Source organism: Silene latifolia, chromosome 9, assembly GCF_048544455.1.
Source record: "Silene latifolia isolate original U9 population chromosome 9, ASM4854445v1, whole genome shotgun sequence".
NCBI lineage: Eukaryota > Viridiplantae > Streptophyta > Magnoliopsida > Caryophyllales > Caryophyllaceae > Silene > Silene latifolia.
In genome coordinates, this window is record NC_133534.1 from 132,396,754 (window position 1) to 132,404,880 (window position 8,127).

At 36.8% G+C, this 8,127-nt stretch overlaps 1 non-coding gene across 1 annotated transcript; it reads left to right on the forward strand.

Annotated features, from left to right (window-relative positions):
• The first annotated feature begins 372 nt into the window (after nt 1–372).
• On the forward strand, nt 373–479 carry LOC141603694 (small nucleolar RNA R71). The gene has a single exon (XR_012525553.1). It is a non-coding gene; the product is annotated as a small nucleolar RNA R71 (small nucleolar RNA).
• The last annotated feature ends 7,648 nt before the right edge of the window (nt 480–8,127 follow it).

Sequence of the window (8,127 nt, forward strand, 5' to 3'; positions counted from 1 at the left end):
CAAGACTCATAGGGATTAGGACAGTTGTCTGAAACATGTCCTTCTCCTCCACATCTCTTGCAGACGAAAGGACCGTCTGAAACAGCATTCACATGATAGATCCCTCCTTTTGAAGCTCCTCCCAACTCGTACTTATCAAATCTCGCCGTAAGAGCCTCTAATGCAGCTACAGAAGGGGATTCAGCACTCCTCCTTTGATTTCCCCTGGAATTTCCATACTCAGCTTTATGGGTGGCCAAATCATCAATAATCTTCCACCCCTTAGTCTCTCCAACATTCTCCTGGAATCTGCCACTGACTGCAGCATCCAGGATAGCTCTTTGATCGTCATAGAGCCCATTATAAAACTGGTTGCATAGGCTCCATTTTTCGAACCCATGGTGCGGAATAGTTCGCACCAGCTTCTTGAAACGGACCCATGCCTCATGAAAGTTCTCATCAGGACCCTGTTTAAAGCTCGTGATCTGAGCTCTGATGGCATTGGTCTTGAGGCAGAGAAATATTTCTTGTAGAATGCCAAGGCCAGCGAATTCCAGTCAGTGATCACATTAGCAGCTCGATCCAGGTCTCTGTACCACTCCCTTGCAGCATCACGAAGAGAGAATATAAATATAGTCTCCTTCACCTGGTCCTGGGTCACACCGGTTGGTGGGGGTACGGAACAACAATAATCAATGAATGTCTCCATGTGCTTAGCTGCATCTTCATTTGCAGCTCCCCCGAACTGGTTTCTCTCAACCAAGTTGATATAAGACGGTTTCGGCTCGAATTTTCTCTCCGTCCCTGGTAATGCGAATCCCTTATAGAGATTCTCAGCTGTCGGCTCGGAGTGACTGGCTATACTAGCTTCTTCAGCCATGACTGGAAAATCTGGAGATGTGACGGTCTCAGCTGAAGAAGTAGAAATAGGCGATGATGGTGGATCCTCCTCAAACAGCTCGTTCTCGTAGTAACTAGATAGAGTACTCAGCTCTTCCTATGTCGGCAATATCCTAGATGATCGTCTCAACTAACGCAAAGTCTTCTCAATCTCGGGATTGAACGGTAGTAATTCACCACCCTGTGACCTGCGCATAAGAAGAAACTACAAATAGAATATGAGAATAGTTTAGGGAACAGATGTCCCTTAAACTAAAAGAAAGATTAAAAATAAAACAACTAAAAAATTTTAAACAATTGCCTCCCCGGCAACGGCGCCAAAACTTGATGCCCGTCGTTGTGTGCACCAAAGATAAAATTTATAGTCCAAACTACTACTATAGCTAGTGGCAGTCAAGGTCGAACTACAGGGAGGCGATGCAATCAATAGTTGTCCGATTTTAGTCTTTAAGGTAACAAGTGTGGGGGTTTGATTTCAGTTGGTCTATAACTAAAGACAGTAAATGAAATGTAAACTAAATAAACGGATGAAAACAAATATTAAAAGGGTGCTAAGATGGTCGGTTCACTATAGTTTCGGCGGCAGTATGCTGGGTAGGTCTAAAACAAACACGTGAGACGGGAAAATAAGAAGTCCTCTCGGTCCATTCTTACAGGTAGCATCTTTCGATCTCGCTACAGGTCCCTAATATCACTAATACTAACTTTCGTCCTGAAAAGTGACTAAAAGGTCTAAATTAACTCATATTTCGATCTCATTAATCTAGTCGTCTTAATTAGGTAGGCTATCTCCCTTCCCTATCTTTTGATCTTTATTGGGTCGGTCAATTCCAAGGCATTCAACTAGTCGCGTGCACTCAATTCGTCAAACATGACAATTAAATTAATTAAAACGAAACAAAACCTCACGTGGCCAGTCGATCGACCGGGGTAGGTGGTCGATCGACCGTGGCGCAATCTAGGTCTACTGTTCTAATGCCGCCTACTTCTACAGATTCCCTACATCCTAACACAGGGTATTTAGCAACTCATGACTATGACGAAAACAACAATTAGATTAAGAATTAATACTACTGAATTCATGCTTGGAATAATTAAACAAACAAATAACATAAAATGATAATTTCGGCTTCGGGAAACTAACTAGCAATTCTATACTACGAACGAAATAGAGTAAACTGAAATAAGAGCAGAAGAATACCGTAAAAGCAGGAAGGAAGATCAAAACCCAATGCAAAAGTAAATTGTATTGAATGATTAAAACTTCGAATGCCAAACCCTAATTAGTTCCCTAATAACTGAATGATAAAACTTGATAAAAACTCGATGATTATTCTGAAAACCTAAGTTACAATATATAGGAATATACGTAACACTTATTCCTTAACCTAATATACAATGGGCTTCTTAGTTCTCGATCTTTTTATTTGCGTCAGATTAGCGGCTTGGTCGATCGACCACTGGAACCGGTCGATCGACTGGTCTGCACTAAACAGTACCCTCTGGAACTCGTGCTCTGGTCGATCGACCATAGAGGGCAGTCGATCGACTGCTTTAGCTGATAGTCCGCTTCTAATTCTTTATAAAATTATCTTTCAGACCTTGAAAGGCGCACCAATCTCGTTCCTTGAGTAAATACTTCACGTCAAATGCAATGCAAGGTACTTGGGGACGGATTTAGCTTGATTTCCGCTCATTTCCGCATAAATCTGCAATATTACATAAAAATACGAAAGTAGACGAAATGGGGCAAATAGTAGCATAAAACTACATAATTGAGCTCTGAAATGCGTGTAAAATAGGGTGTAAAACATCATATAAATGACACGCATCAAGTTTGCTTTTGTTGTTTGTTTTTCCCCCCAATTTCTTGTGGCATACGACATTTGAGAACAATTTCTTGCCATTTCTTTTGATTCTTGGCATTTCAATACTTGACAATTTTCAACTTTTTGCATTTTCTTTTGAACATTTTCAAATTCACCCCAATTAGTAACGAGGGTGCTTATATTTGAAGCATAGGAGTTTTCATTTTTGTTACTGCTCTTTTCTATTGATGTAATTGCAAACTTTTTCTTTTCTTTTCTTTACTTGAACTCAAATTTGAACAATTTCTTTTTGTGCCCATTCCCTTTGATGACAAAAATATGGTAGAACATGGATGAATAATGGTTGCATGGTTTCAAGGGTCACCTTGGAATAAACGGTAGCCAAGGAGTTATCACACCACAAGGTACTCTTGACTAGGCCTTAATCCATGGGTCAAAGGATACTAGCATGACACATCCTAGGGTGTTTTACAAGTATTCTAACAAGCAAAGTCTTAAAAAGAAAAAGCATCTACTAGGGCCTATATACACTTGTCAAGCTTCCCAAGTAGACGGTTTCGCAAAATTTTCTAACATGCAACTACATGCCATGATGCAACTAACATATATACATCCTAATGCATATGATTCTACCAACTAATATGCCAAATAATCTAAATGCAAGTCCTAAATTCACATTGTTTATACCGCATCAATCAAAATAAAGCCACATAGTTGAAGAGTCTATTGATCCAAAATACTCAAGAGGGGGGGCGGGGTGAATTGAGGATTTAAAACTTTTGAAAGCTTTTTCGATTATGTATGTATAATTAATTATTTAAAGTTTATTGATTAAACTTTAAGTAATTAACTAATTAATGAATTAAAAGCAAAGCAGATAAACGAAAGAAAGAGAGACACACGGATTTTTGAAGTGGTTTAGTTTCACTAGTCGAAACCTACGTCCACTATTCTCGATTAATAAATTTAGTACCTTTCCACGGATTACAAATTTACTAACCCAACTCGTACAACTAACTCTAGCTGTAACTCAATGAGTACCGTTAAATACTCGAGTGACTAACTTACGCTAATAAGAAAGCACTAATGATTCTACTAAAAGTTCACGTTAATGAACAAGTAAGAAATCGATTATAGCACTATTATCTTATAACGATAATGAAAGAACGAATGCACAAGTTTATAAATCACACGACCTTTTTCGAAAATAAACAAAACGGTTTTCTTGCTTTAAAACACGGTTTTTGTTTTGTGAAAATATATGAAAGTTATGCTCAAAGGTCTTAACTTTAATGATGTAAAGTATGGAGTATTTATAGGAAAAGAGGAGCAATGGTTTCGGTTTACTAAAACCCTAGATGCCGTGTGGGGTCTTGTAAAGCAAGAAGGAATTAGGTTAAATCTTTCCTTAATTCTTTTTCAAGACTTGCCTTAATAAATAATATTTTCCTATCTTAACAACTCACCAATACCTTGGAGATTAGGACAGATAATATAAGGAGATAAAGAAATCTCTAACAAATATTATCCTAATACCTTAACCCTTATCCAAGCAAAGACTTATTGTGCAAGAAGGAAATTACTATTCACGTTTACTATTCACGCGGCACTATTCACGGGTACTATTCACACAGCACTATTCATCCTTAATATTTTTATAAGATAGAAAATAATAAATCAAATAATAAAGAGATAACAAATCTCTAATCAAATATTATTTTAAAGATTTACTCAATCTTTTCCTTCTATCTTTACAAAAATAGTATCTTATAAGTTAGGAAAGAATAAATCAAAATAATATAAAAGAGATATTAAATCTCTAATCAAATATTATAAAGATTTACACAAAACCCTAACTTGTACAAAGAGTAACCGTGTATGAGAAATAAACGACTCATAAGCCCATTCCTCTTTCACGAAAACCCTAGGTAAGATAAATTAGGTTTAGGGTTTTTAGAGTATGTAGAAACTAGAAACCCTAATTACCAAGATGCCTCAACTCATAAGTTGATTCAATCATAATTACTAATTATAAGCTAATAGTAAAACCATACTCAATATAAAAATAAGCTCCCTTAAAAAATAAATACTTTTACTAAAACATTCAAAACGGTTTTCCAAAAACAATTTAAAAACTATTTTGTCGTGTGTTTTATAAACTTCACATCTCAATGTTATAGTAGAAGAGCTATAACATTGAGCTCTTATATAGGTAATGTTATAGCTGTGAGACCATAACTTTACCAATGTAAGAAGTTCATTCTTACGTTACCATTACGAGATAATCACCTACGCTATTCTAATCTTCGTTAGGAGATCTTCGAGTGTAGGCTACTTCATTATCCAAGCTTGATCAATCTTTAATTGAGCTTCATCTTCTCATGAATGCTTGAATAATTCTTCCTTTATCTTGCAATACCTTGATCCGTGATTGAGGGCTTGATCATGAAATAAACGCATCATACTTCCATCACAAATCCTTAATGCTTGCGATTAGTAAGTCCAATCTAAAAGACTAAACAAACAATTACACGCAACGAGTATAAGGAAAATAAAGCACTCTTGACATCATCAAAACATAAACATATATTCTATATGGTTCAACAATAGTTATTAACATAAAGAGGAAGAAGGAGATTGGAAAGATCATACCATGCGGTCTTCGATATTCTCATGTCTCGGATGTGGCGTAGTCATTCAATGTGAGAAAGGATGAACAAACACAATATATACAATATATACAATTCTACACTATAAAGGAATGAACATGTTTTTGGGTTTTTCAGTTTTTCAAATTTTTATGGTTTTTATATTTATGAAACAAAGAGACATGCTTTTGTATTTTTCAAAAATTTTCAATTTTTATGTGTTTTTGGAATATAAATTCCCATCCCCCACTTTATTTTGGACATTGTCCTCAATGTACATGTAAGAGTAGGTATGAAAAAGAAAAACATGCTTTTGGATTTTTGAATGAATGCAATGATATGAATGAATGCATGCTCTAACTAAATACAATTCTATATGACATAGCTCTAACTAAATACAATTCTATATGACATATATAACAAATGAATGCAATCTAAACTATATCATATGATGCATGATTTCTAGTAAACTATGGTCACCTATGATCATACCTCCCCAAACCGATTTAAACACTATCTCTAGTGTAGAAAAGAATAGGATTGGTCATTAGTGACTATGCATGAATTCTAGTCTATATGCAACTATCTACATGAATCATGTGAGATATATACAATGCAACTATACTATATGAACTAACTAATGTAAATGCAATATGAAATAAAATACAAATGCAAGCTAAATGTATATGCAAGGTCAAGGGAAAGAGTATCTTACAAATGGTGGTTTGAGGGAGGACTCCACCAAACTCATTCCTTGTTGAGGTCCTTTGTTTTGTCCATAGAGCTCAAGACTCTTAGAAGAAGATCAAAAGCTTGTGAACAAGCTCCAAACAAGCATAAGTATGGGTTGCTACATTTAAACGTGAAATTAGGCCAAGGAAGCTTGCCATAAGTTCTTTCTTTCACCTTGTCCTTGGTACTAGAGCTTTCCCAATGCTTCAAACCAATAAGCCCATAATTCTTGTCAACACTAGGTATGAAGTATGGTTCATTTTCATCCGTAGACTTCCACTCACCAACTTCTTCTTCAATTTTGGTGATGATGATAGCACTTTGATTATTCAATCCTTCCAAGGTAGAAGGAGAATTGTCATGGCTTTGATGATCGAGTCCCTTAGAAGTTGGCATTGTGGATGCCAAATTTCGACAAGTAGCTTCACGTGCAAGTTTCTCTTTGAGCTTTTCCACCAAGTAGCTTTTGTATGATACCTTGACCTTTTGGAGAAGGTCCACCATATCCTCTTCAACAATCATTGGCTCCATGGTAGGTGTCAAGTAGTCTTCATGGGAGATAGGGAAAGGACATTCATCTTCATGATAGGATATCTCAAATGTCTCAAGGATAGGCTCCTCAAGCAAGGTGATATTATAAGTCCATCCCTTAGGCTCGTCATCATCGTTGCTATCTTCATATGAATCATGAATGGGGGCTTCATTATTCTTCATTAATTCTTCCTCCAACATCTAAATGTTCACATCGAAAGACACACCCTCATACTCACAAAGGTTAAGAGTATTTGGCTTACTCAACCTCGTGTCTTCTTCATTGAATACAACACTTTCATATTCACAAGAGCTCAAAGGAATTGGCTCTTCCCACTTTTCATCAAAGGTAACTCCTTCAAACTCGCATTCATAGACAATGTCTAAGGGATGGTGAGGAGTAGTTAGTTGGGCTTCTTTTATTTGGGCAATTTGAATTTCCAACTCCTCACCTTGGGTAACAATGCCTTGAAGAACAATGTCCCTTCTTTGGCTCTCTTCTAGCATTTGTTTGAAGAAGTTTTGTTGATCTCCCATCATTTGGAGAATCACATTTTGAATGGGTTCATTTTCTTGTTGTGGGTAGGTGTGAAGGTGGTTGTATTGTGGCAATTAAAATCCATTATGAAGTGGGTATTCAGTGGGTGGTTGTTGTGGATATTGGATGTGGTGATTTTGGTGGGAAAAATTGGGGTAGTGGTTAGGATTTTCATTGTACAAATAGTAAGGTAGGTTTGTGTTGACTTGCTCCTCAAACTCCCCATACCCATTGTAGTCATACTCAAAAGATCCGCCACATACTCCATATGTCAAGTCTTGAGCCATCATAGCTAAGACAAGGAAACAACTACAAGCATGGAAACTACACAAAAATGGTAAGAATAATCCTTGAGGAACAAGTTCCTCAAGGTGAAAGCACCATTAAAATAGACAAACAAGTAAGAACTTAATCACATAGCACCATCCCCGGCAACGGCGCCATTTTGATGTGGGTTGTGATGTCGTCGGATCACATCCAATCAAATACATTTATAATACTCAACAAACAACTAGTTAGAGGTAAGTCGAGGTCGATCCATGGGACGGTGTGCTTTGGGTTCTAAGTCTATCTATCTCAATTTATGCTAGTGTCACAATTTGTTTGGGTTTGTAGTTGTGTCTAGACTAATGCAAGCAATAAAGTAAAACAAGCAATAAAAGGAAGGATGTGAATAAATGATTAAAAGTACTAGGATATCATGGGGTCATGGGGGATTCATGGGAGTTGACCATACAAACATGTTTACAAAGCTGCAAGCAATTAATGTTGTAAAGGAACCGAGTTGGTTTATGTCTTACGGTTCATAGGAAGTGTTGGGTCCCGGAGCCGAATCGATTAGATTGAACAACACCTACAAGTCGACTTAATTTCCTCCTATTCAACTTTTATGCATGGTCTAACAAGACTCGAGTTGGTTTATATCTTACAAGTCTTGTTGAGTAGATAAGAGATGGGTAAAAATGCAAGG